The following is a 15,103-nucleotide window of genomic DNA, read 5'->3' as shown; positions in this document are numbered from 1 at the left end:
TGTACGCTTTCTGTTTTTTCTTAATCACCCCTCTAAGACGCTTGCTCATCCAGCTCGGTCTAAAACTGCTACCTACGAACCGTTTTCCCTTTCTCGGGTTACATGCCTCTGACAGCTCCTGCAACTTCAACCTGAAATAACCCCAGGCGTCTTCCGCCTTTAGATCCCTAAATATGTTAGTCCAATCCACTTCCCTACATAGTTGCCTCAATTTAGTAAAGTTAGCCCTTTTGAAATCGTAAACCTTAGTCTCAGATGCAATTTTGTTTATCCTTCCATTTATTTTGAAACAAATTAGCTCATGATCACTCGAGCCAAGGTTGTCCCCTACAACTATTTCCTCAACAAGGTCCTCGTTACTTACCAAAATCAGATCTAAAATGGCATCCCCCCTCGTCGGTTCAGCAACTACTTGATGAAGGAATTCATCAGCTATCACGTCTAGGAAAATCTGAGCCCTATTATTATTACTAGCATTTGTTTCCCAATCTATATCCGGGAAGTTAAAATCTCCCATGATCACACAGTTCCTATTAGTATTTACCTCCTTAAAAACATTAAAGAGCTCTCTATCCATATCCAGGCTAGATCCCGGCGGTCTATAGCACACCCCAATCACTATCCCAGGGGACGCTCTAGTAGTTTTCTTCCCCAATGTGACCATTGCCCAAACAGACTCCGTATTATCCATTGCATTGCTAGTTATTTCGTTACATTTCACCTCATTATTGACATACAATGCTACTCCCCCACCTTTACCTTTGCATCGGTCTTTCCTAAACAGCACATACCCTTCCATACCTGTACTCCAGTCATGGCTACCGTTCCACCATGTTTCGGTTATTCCTACGATATCCGGTTTCAATTCTCGGACCAGGAGCTCTAGTTCCTCCATTTTGTTACCTACGCTTCTCGCATTGGTGAACAAACATCCTAATTTTTGCTGTTTGGCTCCTCTCACCCTTTTCACCCAACTTGGTAGGGACACAGTACTACCAGTATGACCTGTCGGTCTAGTATCCGTCCCCCCCCTCTTCCTTATACCTAACCCTCCCCCTCTGGTTATATCTGTTGTTATCCTGTTGTTTTCCCTCCCAATGTATAAATTTGGCGTGGAGAGCACCTGGACCTCTCCCAACCGTCTCCCCCCAATGTCTAGTTTAAAGCTCGTTTAATCAGATAAGCCAGCCTCCCTCCTAGAATTCTACTTCCTTCCCTACTTAGGTGGAGCCCATCCCGTGAGAACAGTTCTCTGTCCCCAAAAGCCTCCCAGTGCCCATACATCCCAAAGCCCTCCTTGTAACACCACTCCCTCAGCCAACTATTTATCGTCACGATCTTGTCACCCCTTTGGCGCCCTTCCCTAGGGACAGGTAGAATCCCACTGAAGATCACCTGAGCCTCAATTTCCTTGAGCGTTTTACCCAATCTGGCATAGTCTCCCTTGATTCTCTCTAGTGAGAATCTAGCCGTGTCATTCGTTCCTACATGAAGGATGATCAAAGGGTTCTTACCTGCTCCTCTTAGGATCCTTTTCAACTGCAGGTCCACATCCCGTATTTTAGCGCCCGGTAGACAGCACACCCTTCTGTTCTCCGGATCGGCCCTGGTCACAGGCCTGTCCAACCTTCTCAGTATGGAATCCCCAATCACGTAGACCTGCCTTCGCCTGGGGACAGTGCGGTCCTCTAACCTATCCTCCGTCCCCCCTGGTTGCAATCTCCTTCCATTCCTATCATCCCTTGTGGTTCCCCTTAAGCCATCCTGTATCCTCCCTGGGCCCAAACTTGGTGCTGCCTCCATGGACTCCTCCCCTCTTTCTATCGGACTAGCCGCTCTTCTCTTTTTCCTTGCCCTCCCACCGTCAGCTACCACCTGCTGTACCCCTTCCTCATTCTCCAAACCTTCAAACCTGTTCCTTAGCTCTATTTCTCCCTCACTGGCTCTCCTTTTCCCCTGCCTGCTTCTCATGGTCACATGCTTCCACCGCCCATATTCCTCATCCGGCGGTCCCCCCTCACTGGCCTTGGCCCCTGCTTCCCCCTGTACCCCTGGGCATTCCCCTTTTGCCACTGCTTGCCATTGCTCCATCAGCTGCTCGAACCCCCTTCTAAACTCTACCAGGGTTTCTACCTGCAACTCTAGACCCTGGATCTTTTCCTCCAGCAGCTCTATTAGGCGGCACTTCATGCATACATAGTACTGTTCTGGCTCCCCCGCTAGGACCACGTACATACCGCAGCTGCTGCATGCTATCATCCTCGGTGTATCCTCTGCTGCTTGGCTCATGGCTGCTGCTGTCTCGGCCTCGCTCGGCGTTCTTACCTGGGGAACACGGGAAGCACGGTGCTGCCCCCTTCTGCCTCCCCCTGTAAACTCCCACTCAAACTCCCCTGTTAGCAGCCCTGTTGGCTGGCTCCTGGGCCACTGCGATCAGCTGTGCCGCCATGACCGGGAAAACCGAGAGGTGTGCTGCTTGCCAGGGGCTAGGATTCACGATGTGACGGAGAGACTGCCGAGACTCATCAAGCCCTCGGATCGCTACCCCTTCCTGCTTCTCCACGTGGGCACCAATGATACTGCGAAGAATGACCTTGAGCAGAGCACTGCAGACTACGCGGCTCTGGGAAGAAGGATAAAGGAGTTTGAGGCGCAAGTGGTGTTTTCGTCTATCCTCCCTGTGGCAGGAAAAGGCCAGGGTAGAGACCGTCGAATCGTGGAAATCAACGAATGGCTACGCAGATGGTGTCGGAGAGAAGGGTTTGGATTCTTTGACAATGGGATGGTCTTCCAAGAAGAAGGATTGCTAGGCAGAGACGGGCTCCACCTCACGAAGAGAGGGAAGAGCATCTTTGCAAGCAGGCTGGCTAACCTAGTGAGGAGGGTTTTAAACTAGGTTCACCGAGGGAAGGAGACCAAAGCCCTGAGGTAAGTGGGGAAGTGGGATACCGGGAGGAAGCACAAGCAGGAGACTGCAAGAGGGGAGGACTCCTGTCTCAGACCGAGAAAGCGGGACAATCAGCGAGTTATCTTAAGTGCCTATACACAAATGCAAGAAGCCTGGGGAACAAGCAGGGAGAACTAGAAGTCCTGGCACAGTCAAGGAATTATGATGTAATTGGAATAACAGAGACTTGGTGGGATAACTCACATGATTGGAGTACTGTCATGGATGGATATAAACTGTTCAGGAAGGACAGGCAGGGCAGAAAAGGTTGGGGAGTTGCGTTGTATGTAAGAGAGCAGTATAACTGCTCAGAGCTCCAGTATGAAACTGCAGAAAAACCTGAGAGTCTCTGGATTAAATTTAGAAGTATGAACAACAAGGGCAATGTCGTGGTGGGAGTCTGCTACAGACCACCGGACCAGGGGGATGAGGTGGACGAGGCTTTCTTCCAGCAACTAACAGAAGTTGCTAGATCACAGGCCCTGGTTCTCATGGGTGACTTTAATCACCCCGATATCTGCTGGGAGAGCAATACAGCAGTGCACAGGCAATCCAGGAAGTTTCTGGAAAGTGTAGGGGACAATTTCCTGGTGCAAGTGCTGGAGGAACCAACTAGGGGAAAAGCTCTTCTTGACCTGCTGCTCACAAACAGGGAAGAAATAGTAGAGGAAGCAATAGTGGATGGGAACCTGGGAGGCAGTGACCATGAGATGGTCGAGTTCAGGATCCTGACACAAGGAAAAAAGGAGAGCAGTAGAACAGAGACCCTGGACTTCAGAAAAGCAGACTTCGACTCCCTCAGGGAACTGATGGGCAAAGTTCCCTGGGAGAATAACATGACGGGGAAAGGAGTCGAGGAAAGCTGGCTGTATTTTAAAGAAACCTTATTGAGGTTGCAGGAACAAACCATCCCGATGTGTAGGAAGAAAAGTAAATATGGCAGGCGACCAGCTTGGCTCAACAGTGAAATCCTTGCTCGTCTTAAACACAAAAAAACAGCTTATAAGAAGTGGAAGATTGGACAAATAACCAGGGAGGAGTATAAAAGTATTGCTCAGGCATGCAGGAGTGAAATTAGGAAGGCCAAATCACACTTTGAGTTGCAGCTAGCCGGAGATGTTAGGAGTAACAAGAAGGGTTTCTTCAGGTATGTTAGCAACAAGAAGAAAGTCAAGGAAAGTGTGGGCCCCTTGCTGAATGAGGGAGGGAACCTAGTGACAGAGGATGTGGAGAAAACTAGTGTACTCAATGCTTTTTTTGCCTCTGTCTTCACAGACAAGGTCAGCTCCCAGACAGCTGCACTCTGCAGCACGGTATGGGGAGGAGGTGACCAGCTCTCTGTGGAGAAAGAAGTAGTTCGGGACTATTTAGAAAAGCTGGACGAGCACAAGTCCATGGGACCGGATGCACTGCATCCTAGGGTGCTAAAGGAGTTGGCCGATGAGATTGCAGAGCCATTGGCCATTATCTTTGAAAAATCATGGCGATCGGGGGAGGTCCCGGACGACTGGAAAAAGGCTAATGTAGTGCCCATCTTTAAAAAAGGGAAGAAGGAAGATCCAGGGAACTACAGGCCAGTCAGTCTCACCTCAGTCCCTGGAAAAATCACGGAACAGGTCCTCAAGGAATCAATTCTGAACCACTTAAAGGAGGGGAAAGTGATCAGGAACAGTCAGCATGGATTCATACCTGACTAATCTAATTGCCTTCTATGATGAGATAACCGGCTCTGTGGATGAGGGGAAAGCAGTGGATGTGCTATTTCTGGACTTTAGCAAAGCTTTTGATACAGTCTCCCACAGTATTCTTGCCAGCAAGTTAAAGAAGTATGGGCTGGATGAATGGACGGTAAGGTGGATAGAAAACTGGCTAGATGGTCGGGCTCAACGGGTAGTGATCAATGGTTCCATGTCTAGTTGGCAGCCGGTATCAAGTGGAGTGCCCCAAGGGTCGGTGCTGGGGCCGGTTTTATTCAATATCTTCATTAACGATCTGGAGGATGGTGTGGACTGCACCCTTAGCAAGTTTGCAGATGACACTAAACTGGGAGGAGTGGTTGATACACTGGAGGGTAGGGATAGGATACAGAGGGACCTAGACAAATTAGAGGATTGGGCCAAAAGAAATATGATGAGGTTCAACAAGGACAAATGCAGAGTCCTGCACTTAGGACGGAAGAATCCCATGCACTGCTACAGACTAGGGACCGAATGGCTGGGTAGCAGTTCTGCAGAAAAGGACCTAGGGGTTACGGTGGACGAAAAGCTGAATATGAGTCAACAGTGTGCCCTTGTTGCCAAGAAGACTAATGGCATTTTGGGTTGTATAAGTAGGGGCATTTCCAGCAGATCGAAGGATGTGATCATTCCCCTCTACTCAGCACTGGTGAGGCCTCATTTGGAGTACTGTGTCCAGTTTTGGGCCCCACACTACAAGAAGGATGTGGATAAATTGGAGAGAGTCCAGCGGAGGGCAACAAAAATGATTAGGGGGCTGGAGCACATGACTTATGAGGAGAGGCTGAGGGAACTGGGATTGTTTAGTCTGCAGAAGAGAAGAATGAGGGGGGATTTGATAGCTGCTTTCAACTACCTGAAAGGGGGTTCCAAAGAGGATGGATCTAGACTGTTCTCAGTGGTAGAAGATGACAGAACAAGGAGTAATGGTCTCAAGTTGCAGAGGGGGAGGTTTAGGTTGGATATTAGGAAAAACTTTTTCACTAGTAGGGTGGTGAAGAACTGGAATGGGTTACCTAAGGAAGTGGTGGAATCTCCTTCCTTAGAGGTTTTTAAGGTCAGGCTTGACAAAGCCCTGGCTGGGATGATTTAGTTGGGTTTGGTCCTGCTTTGAGCAGGGGGTTGGACTAGATGACCTCCTGAGGTCCCTTCCAACCCTGAGATTCTATGATTCTATGCATTTCCCCTTCCAAGAACCGAGGGGATGGGAACCCTTACCCAGCGAGGTCAAATTCTCATAGTTCTCCTGCATGACATCCCTGTAGAGGGCTCTCTGAGTGGGGTCCAGCAGAGCCCATTCCTCCCTGGTGAAATACACAGCCACCTCCTCGAAGGTCACCGGCCCCTGAAAGAGCAAGAGTCCAACACTCAGAACCTGCTGCCCCACTCACAGCCCCACGATTCCTGGGGGAGAGGAGCCCATCAAATGGATACAGCGTCAGGGGAGTCCCACCCACAACCCAACCGCCACGTGGCTCTTCCTAAAAACTCGGCCCCAGGTTTACCAAGTCCCAGTAGGTCCATCGCACCTCATCCCCCTCCCTTTCTCCACCCCGTGCATGGCCTGCACCCTCCCACCCTTAAATCAAACTCCCACTTCCCGTGTCTTCCCTGTCTCTCTGGCTCGTACGGGAACCCACCCACAGCATGTCCTCAGCATCCCTACCTGAGCCAGGTCTGCTGCATCCATTTCCCTTCCCCGGGCAGGCTGGGAGAATCTGGAGGGACCCGGGGATGTTATTCTGCAGGCTGTTGGGGGGAGAAGGGTTATTTGGGGGGGGGGGTCGGATCAGACTTTAGGTCATTTCACATCACAAGTCTCACTGGCGCTTTCTCTGCAGAGACGTTTTCGACTCCATCGTGGCAGTGCAGACCCATCACCTCCCACCAGGGCTAAACCCACCGAGACCCTTTAAATCTGAGATGGTTCCCCAGGACAGAACATAAGAACGGCCACACTGGGTCAAACCAAAGGTCCATCTGGCCCAGTATCTGTCTACCGACTGGCCAGTGCCAGGTGCCTCAGAGGGAGTGAGCCTAACAGGCAATGATCAAGTGATCTCTCTCCTGCCATCCATCTCCATCCTCTGACAAACAGAGGCTAGGGACACCATTCCTTACCCATCCTGGCTAATAGCCATTAATGGACTTAACCTCCATGAATTTATCCAGTTCACTTTTAAACCCTGTTGTAGTCCTAGCCTTCACAACCTCCTCAGGTAAGGAGTTCCACAGGTTAACAGTGCGCCGTGTGAAAAAGAACTTCCTTTTATTTGTTTGAAACCTGCTGCCCATTAATTTCATTTGGTGACCCCTAGTTCTTGTATTACGGGAATAAGTAAATAACTTTTCCTTATCCACTTTCTCCAACATCACTCATGATTTTATAGACCTCTATCATATCCCTCCTTAGTCTCCTCTTTTCCAAGCTGAAGAGACCTAGCCTTTTTAATCTTTCCTCGTATGGGACCCTCTCCAAACCCCTAATCATTTTAGTTGCCCTTTTCTGAACCTTTTTTAGTGCTAGAATATCTTTTTTGAGGTGAGGAGACCACATCTGTACACAGTATTCGAGATGTGGGCGTACCATGGATTTATATAAGGGCAATAAGATATTCTCTATCTTATTCTCTATCCCTTTTTAATGATTCTTAACTCTCTTCTTTCTTTCTTTCTATAAATAAACCTTTAGATTTTAGATCCTAAAGGATTAGCAGCATCGTGATTTTTGGGTAAGATCTGATTTGACCCGGGTGTGTGGCTAGTCCTTTGGGATCAGAAGAACCTCTTATTTGATTAAATTGGTTTTAAAGAACCACTCATTTCTAGTCTAGTGTTTTTGTTGGTGACACAAGGGACTGGAATTCCCAAGGAAACTGCTGTTCTGCCTTTTTGTTAGCCAGTGGGGTGAAACGAAAGTTTACTTCTGTTGCTGGTCTGGTATCTCTCAGGGGAAAATAACCTCCTGTTTTGGGGTATCTCTGCCCTATTTCTCAGCAGTTTGTCCTGAATTTGGGTATTGTCAGTTGTGACCCACAAAGACACGGTTCCCGTGGCTTTCCACAGTTTCTGTTCCTTTCTATTTTCCTCAGTAGGATTTTACTTCCTTTTTTGCCTCTAACAGCTTCTTTTACTTCGTAGGTTAGACACGGCGGCACTTTCTTGATCGCCTTACTAGGTTTGGTTTTTTTTAATTTAGGACACATATTTAATTCGGGCTTCCACTGTCGTGTTTTTAAGTTTCCATGCAGTTTGCATTTCTCTTTTGAGACCGTACCTTTTAATTTCTGGTAAACCAACATCCTCATGTGGGTTCCAGTCCCCTTTCTGAAATTAAATGCTACTATGATGGGGTTCTTTGGTGTTTTCCCCCTTCCACAGGGATGTTGAATTTAATTATATTATGGGCGCTATTACCAAGTAGTCCAGCTACATTCAACTCTTGGACCAGATCCTTGGCTCCACCTAGGACTAAATCAAGGATTACCTCTTCTCTGGTGGGTTCCAGGACTAGCTGCTCCAAGAAACAGTCATTTATGGTATCCAGAAACTTTCTCTCTGCATCCCGGCCTGAGGTGACATAGAGTACGTCTACACTACGGGACTATTCCGAATTTGCATAAACCGGTTTTGTAAAACAGATTTTATAATATCGAGTGCGCGCGGCCACACTAAACTCATTAAATCGGTGGTGTGTGTCCATGGTCCGAGGCTAGCGTCGATTTCTGGAGTGTTGCACTGTGGGTAGCTATCCCGTAGCTATCCCATAGTTCCCGCAGCCTCCCCCACCCCTTGGCATTTCCGGGTTGAGATCCCAGTGCCTGATGGGGCAAAAATCATTTTCGCGGGTGGTTCTGGGTACAGCCTCACCCCTCCCTCCCTCCCTGAAAGCGGCAGACAACCGTTTCGCGCCTTTTTTGCTTGGTGAACTGTGCAGACGCCATAGCACAGCAAGCATGGACCCTGCTCAGCTCCATACCGCAATCGTGGATGTTTTAAACACCTCGCGCACTCTCGTGCAGTATATGCTGAACCAGGACCTTCGAACCGAGGCGAGTAAGAGGCGGATACGGCAGCGCGGTGATGACAGTGATGAGGACGTAGACACAGAATTCTCTCAAACCGCGGGCCCCTGCGCTTTGGAGATCCTGATGGTAATGGGGCAGATTCTATCCATTGAACGCCGATTTTGGGCCCGGGAAACAAGCACTGACTGGTGGGACCGCATTGTGTTGCAGGTGTGGGACGATTCCCAGTGGCTGCGAAACTTTCGCATGTGTAAGGGCACTTTCATGGAACTTTGTGACTTGCTTGCCCCTGCCCTGAAACGCCATAATACCAAGATGAGAGCAGCCCTCACAGTAGAGAAGCGAGTGGCGATAGCCCTGTGGAAGCTTGCAACGCCAGACAGCTACCGGTCAGTCGGGAATCAATTTGGAGTTGGAAAATCTACTGTGGGGGCTGCTGTGATGCAAGTAGCCAAAGCAATCACTAAGCTGCTGCTACGAAAGGTTGTGACTCTGGGAAACGTGCAGGCCATAGTGGATGGCTTTGCTGCAATGGGATTCCCTAACTGTGGGGGGCGATAGATGGAACCCATATCCCTATCTTGGCACCGCAGCACCAGGGCACCCAGTACGTAAACCGGAAGGGGTACTTTTCAATGGTGCTGCAAGCACTGGTGGATCACAAGGGACGTTTCACAAACATCCACGTGGGATGGCCAGGGAGGGTTCATGACGCTCGCGTATTCAGAAGCACTACTCTGTTTAAACGGCTGCAGCAAGGGAATTACTTCCCAGACCAGAAAATAACAGTTGGGGATGTTGAAATGCCTGTCGTTATCCTGGGGGACCCAGCCTACCCCTTGATGCCATGGCTCATGAAGCCATACACAGGCAGCCTGGACAGTGGTCAGGATCTGTTCAATTACAGGCTGAGCAAGTGCAGAATGGTGGTGGAATGTGCATTTGGCCGTTTAAAGGCGCGCTGGCGCACATTACTGACTCGCTCAGACCTCAGCCAAACCAATGTCCCCTATGTTATTGCTGCTTGCTGTATTCTCCACAATCTCTGTGAGAGTAAGGGGGAGACCTTTATGGCGGGGTGGGAGGCTGAGGCAAATCACCTGGCCGCTGATTACGCGCAGCCAGACACCAGGGAGATTAGAAGAGCACACCAGGAAGCGGTGCGCATCAGAGAAGCTTTGAAAACGAGCTTCATCAATGGCCAGGGTACAGTGTGACTGCTGTGTTTGTTGATGAACACCCAACCCCCTTGATTGACTCAGTCCCTGTAAGCAACTCCCCCTCCCCCTTCGAGTACAGCTTACTTATGCAAATAAAGTCACTCTCATTTAAAAAGCATGAATTCTTTATTGATTCATTATAAAAAGAGGGAGAGAAGTAAGGGTGTGCTTTGGGAGGAGGATAGGAGGGATGGAGAAGGCCATTCAAAAAATTTCATCTTAACGACAGCCTTCTGGCTGGGCTGTCCACGGGGGTGGAGTGGGCGGGTGCACGGAGCCTCCCCCCACGCGTTCTTACACGTCTGGGTGAGGAGGCTAAGGAACATGGTGAGGGGGGAGGGTGGTTATACAGGGGCTGCAGCGGCACTCTGTGATCCTGCTGCCGTTCCTGAAGCTCCACAAGACGCCGGAGCATGTCAGTTTGATCACGCAGCAGCCCCAGAGTTGCATCCCGCCACCGCTGATCTTCCTGCCGCAACCGCTGATTTTCCTGCCGGTCTTCCTAGCCGCCACCTCTCATCTCGGTTGTCCCTCCTGTCCTCACGTTCACTGGCCTCTTTCCTGTAATTTGAAACCACGTCCTTCCACTCATTCAGATGAGCTCTTTCATTGCGTGTAACTTCCATAATATCCGAGAACATCTCATCTCGCGTCTTCTTTTTCCTCCGCCTTATCTGTGCTAGCCTTTGGGATGGAGGAGGGATGGTTGAAAAATTTGCAGCTGCATGAGGGAGATAAATATTTAGAAAGATACATTTTACAGAACAATGGTTATACTGTTTCACAGTGAACATCACTATTCACCTAGCACATGTGATTTCCCTACAAGGTCGCATTTTTCATCTTAATAGTGAGTGCTTGCAGCTCTGGAGTTAGATCTCACAGACACAGGTCCAGGCATCAGAATTCAGCTTGCATGCGGCCATGGTAAGCCACTGTCTCAGTGATTTACCCCTCACCCCCCCAAACGCATGGCTAATACCACGCTAGCTCCCTGCTAATCAACAACCTTCCCCCTCCCCCCCACCCACTGCGTGTCTGGTAGCTTGGGGAAGATCGCCGGTGACCAAACAGAAAAGATCATCGGCATTTCACTCCTCCCCTCCCCCCGCTTCGCTACGTGCAGGAAAGTGTTTTTTTTAAGCTGCTGCATTCCACGAACCCAGTAGAAAAATGGCCACCCCCCTTACTTAAATTCCTGATTTTTAACCAGGTAATCCTGAACGATATCACTTTGCTGAGGATAACAGAACAAGATAAAGAGCGGATGCTTCTTGAATGCCAGCAGTCACCGGGACCATACACTGCTATGCTTTGCCACGCAATGATACCTGATTACTTGCTACATGCATGGCATGGTAAAGTGTCCTACCATGGTGGGCGGAACAAGGATGCCTTGCGCAGAAACCTTCTGCAAAGGCTTCTGGAGTACCTACAGGAGCGCTTCATCGAGATGTCCCTGGAGGATTTCCTCTCAATCCCCGGACATGTTAACAAACTTTTCTAAGTAACTATACTGTCTGCGAATGCATCCCAAGTCCTCAGGGCAAATCAATCATTAAAAAAGGCTTGCTTAAAAAACAATGTTTGCTATTTGCAAAGGTACACTCACCAGAGGTCCCTTCCATGGCGTCATTGTCTGGAATAGTTGCTTGTGAGGGCTGGGAGCAGGGTAATTCCGTCAGGGTGATAAATAGCTCCTGGCTGCTGGGGGTCACGGAGTGCTGTGTGCTCTCTGCTAGGTCTTCCTCTTCTTCTTCATCTTCATCTTCCCCGTCTGCATAATCCTCAGACATGGCAGAGATTACAACCCCCACCTCGGAATCCACGGTCAGGGGTGGGGTACTTGTGGCATAGCCCCCTAAAATTGCATGCAGCTCAGCATAGAAGCGGCATGTTTTTCGACCTGCCCCGGACCTTCCGTTTGCTTCTTTGGTTTTCTGGTAGCCTTGTCTGAGCTCCTTAACTTTCACTCTGCACTGCACAGAGTCCCTGGTGTGGCCTTTCTCCGTCATAGCCTTAGAAATTCTTTCAAATACTTTTTCATTTCGTCTTTTGGAACGCAGTTCTGTTAGCACTGAATCCTCTCCCCATATAGCGATCAGATCCAGTACCTCCCGAGCGGTCCATGCTGGGGCTCTTTTTCGATTCTCAGGAGACTGCATTGTTAACTGTGCTGATGAGCTGTGCGTGGTCACCTGTGATGATGAGCTCTCCACGCTGGGGAAGCAGGAAATGAATTTCAAAAGTTCGCGGGGCTTTTCCTGTCTACCTGGCCAGTGCATCCGAGTTGAGAATGCTGTCCAGAGCGGTCAGTGGTGCACTGTGGGATACCGCCCGGAGGCCAATACCGTCGATTTGCGGCCACACTAACCATATTCCGATATGTTAATCCCGATATTAGCGCTACTCCTCTCGTCGGGGAGGAGTACAGAAACCGATTTAAAGAGCCATTAAAATCGATATAAGGTGCCTCCTAGTGTGGACGGTTGTGGCGTTAAATCGGTTTTACGCTCCTAAAACCGATTTAAACGCCTAGTGTAGACCAGGCCATAGACCCACTCAACATGGGGATAGTTGAAATGTCCCATTACTGAGATTATTTTTACAGCCTCTCTAATCTCCCTGAGCATTTCATGGTCACTATCACCATCCTGGTCAACCAAAGAAGGGCTGGAAAGATGGACATAACTCAGGGACTGAATTTCCCCAAAATTCTTTCCCACGGGGTAGGGGGGGATCAATTCTGCCTGTAAATCCCGTCGAAGCACTCCAGGGAAGGGAGGTGAAGGAGGGAGCTACTGCCAGGTGTCGCACAAGATAGGTAGGAAGTCATGAGTGACATCTCCCCGGAGGATACATACCTGCTGGGGACAATCCTGAACTCAGAGAACTCCCAAGGTCTCTGTCGGGAATCCCAGCTGTTTCCTTCAGCCACGGACAGATTTCGAATTGGCTGAATGATTCCTCCCTTGGGCAGGTACCGCTCAGGATCTCGCTTTCCTCTGAATCATGGAGATCTGGGACCCACGGGTCTCTGTCTTGTTGAGGCTGAGAGAGCTCATCAGGTGGGAAAACTGGAAACTCTGCACGGGGAAAGGATATTAAGTGAGCTCAAAGGGATTGCTCACAAATGTATTATTATTTTAACCCAAGGCCATTTTAACCTAGCAATATGCTGAGGCTAGTGCCACGGAGGCTCAAACGTGTAGGCCGTTCTGCTTAAAGAGGGATTGAACACACTCCATCTCTGCTGGGAAAACACCCTGCCATACAATCATCCTCACAGGGGAGTCCTTAAAACACTGAGACTGTAGCTCCATAGCCTAGCAGGTGAAGATTGCAGCCAGCAGGGAAACTACCTGCTTCTTTCCGAGAAAGAGAGGACAGGCGAAAAACAGAATCACACAGAAGGTGGGAAGAGTTGGTGGGGTTCAGGGAGCTACTGCGTGTGATGCATTTTTCCTGCATTCTGCAGGAGCTCCTCTGGGGCGTTGTGCCCATCGAAACCACAATTTCTGGACTAAGAGCAATATTTTACAGTGCTCTAATATCCACCGGCAGATGATGACTTGGTCTGCGCTTTCGAATCTGGCAGCACACTTCGCTCGGTCACATGCTTACAGGGTGCAAAGACTCACACCCTGAACCAAAAAAAAAAAAAAAAAGATAGTCTAGGCTCAGGGAATTCACTTAGGGTTGCCAAGGGCTGCCGTGTGTCCTTCCAGAACGTGGACGGTGACTAATTGTAGAGCTCTGAAAACCAGGAAATGAAGCGTGAAAGTTCATACCATCCTGGCAACATCACCTTAACTCTGCCCTATAACCCCTGACCATGGTGCAGTAAGGATGGTGCAATGGTTACTGCACTACCGAGGAAACAGGGGATTCTCCTTCTCTTGGGAGTCTTCAAGTCAAGACTGGATGCCTTTGTGGGTGATGATTTAGTCTAACGCAAGGTGTTCGACTCAATACAAAAAGTACAGCAGAAAACGCTACGGTCGGTGTTATACAGAAGGTCAGAGTAGACAACCGAATACTCCCTTTGGCCATAAAATCTACAAATTTGTAACCGAGATGAGGAAGGACTAAGAGAACGTGCCACTGTTTGTGTTGCATTCAGAGATGGGAATCCCAGCATTTATCCGCACGCCCTCCAGCGGCGTGCCCAGGTCCAGCTGTAACTGGATGATGGAGGGAGTCGTTGGAGCAGCTTGGCAGAGCTGTGACTGATATAAAGGGAGGGGCGTGGGATCCTTGAAGGAGCAAAGATGCCTCATTTCATTCCCGAGCGTTGCAGGTTGCAACACTAAAGGCGCACAAGGGTGTGTTCTTGCCGTGAGCGTTGTCGGCACCCTGGGGAAAACACGTGCTGGCCCTCGAGAACGGTCATAGACGCAATGACTCAGAAGGAATCATTTGCAGGACGCTGGTGTGACGCAGGAGGGAGCGGGGCGGATTGACCAGGGAATGTCATTTAGTTTTACTGGGACTGTCTGCACGGGGGATGGGAGAGCAGGGGACGACTTTAGGTGAGGGACAGGACCTGAGTCAGGAAGGGGGGTGGGCAGGGAAGCTGGACAAAGGGGGATTTATATAAAGGGCAATAATATATTCTCAGTCTTATTCTCTATCCCCTTTTTAATGACTCCTAACATCCCGTTTGCTTTTTTGACCGCCTCTGCACACTGCGTGGACATCTTCAGAGAACTATCCACGATGACTCCAAGATCTCTTTCCTGACTCGTTGTAGCTAAATTAGCCCCCATCATATTGTATGTATAATTGGGGTTATTTTTCCCAATGTGCATTACTTTACATTTATCCACATTCAATTTCATTTGCCATTGCAATCACTTAGTTTTGGGAGACAGCAGAGGGGGAACCACGCAAAACCCGTCCGGTGCCGAGACAGGAACTGGATCTGAGCCTGTCAGCACATTCCCCCAGCGCAGGGGGACGGATTTCTTATCATCTTCAGCAAAGGAAATCTCACTTCCGGCACGTTTCGCCCTCAGGGACACCCCTTCTCCGTCAGCCTCTTGAGACGCACACATGCACGTTCTATAGGATCAGCCTTGTTACAGGTTTTATTCTTATTCCTTGCTAACTGTCAGGGGTTTGCCAAAAGAAAAAAAAACAGGGGGACCCCTTTTTTTGAAGTCAGTATGA

The sequence above is a fragment of the Mauremys mutica genome, unplaced genomic scaffold (assembly GCF_020497125.1).
Source record: "Mauremys mutica isolate MM-2020 ecotype Southern unplaced genomic scaffold, ASM2049712v1 Super-Scaffold_100046, whole genome shotgun sequence".
NCBI lineage: Eukaryota > Metazoa > Chordata > Testudines > Geoemydidae > Mauremys > Mauremys mutica.
Note: the sequence above shows the minus strand (reverse complement) of the source record.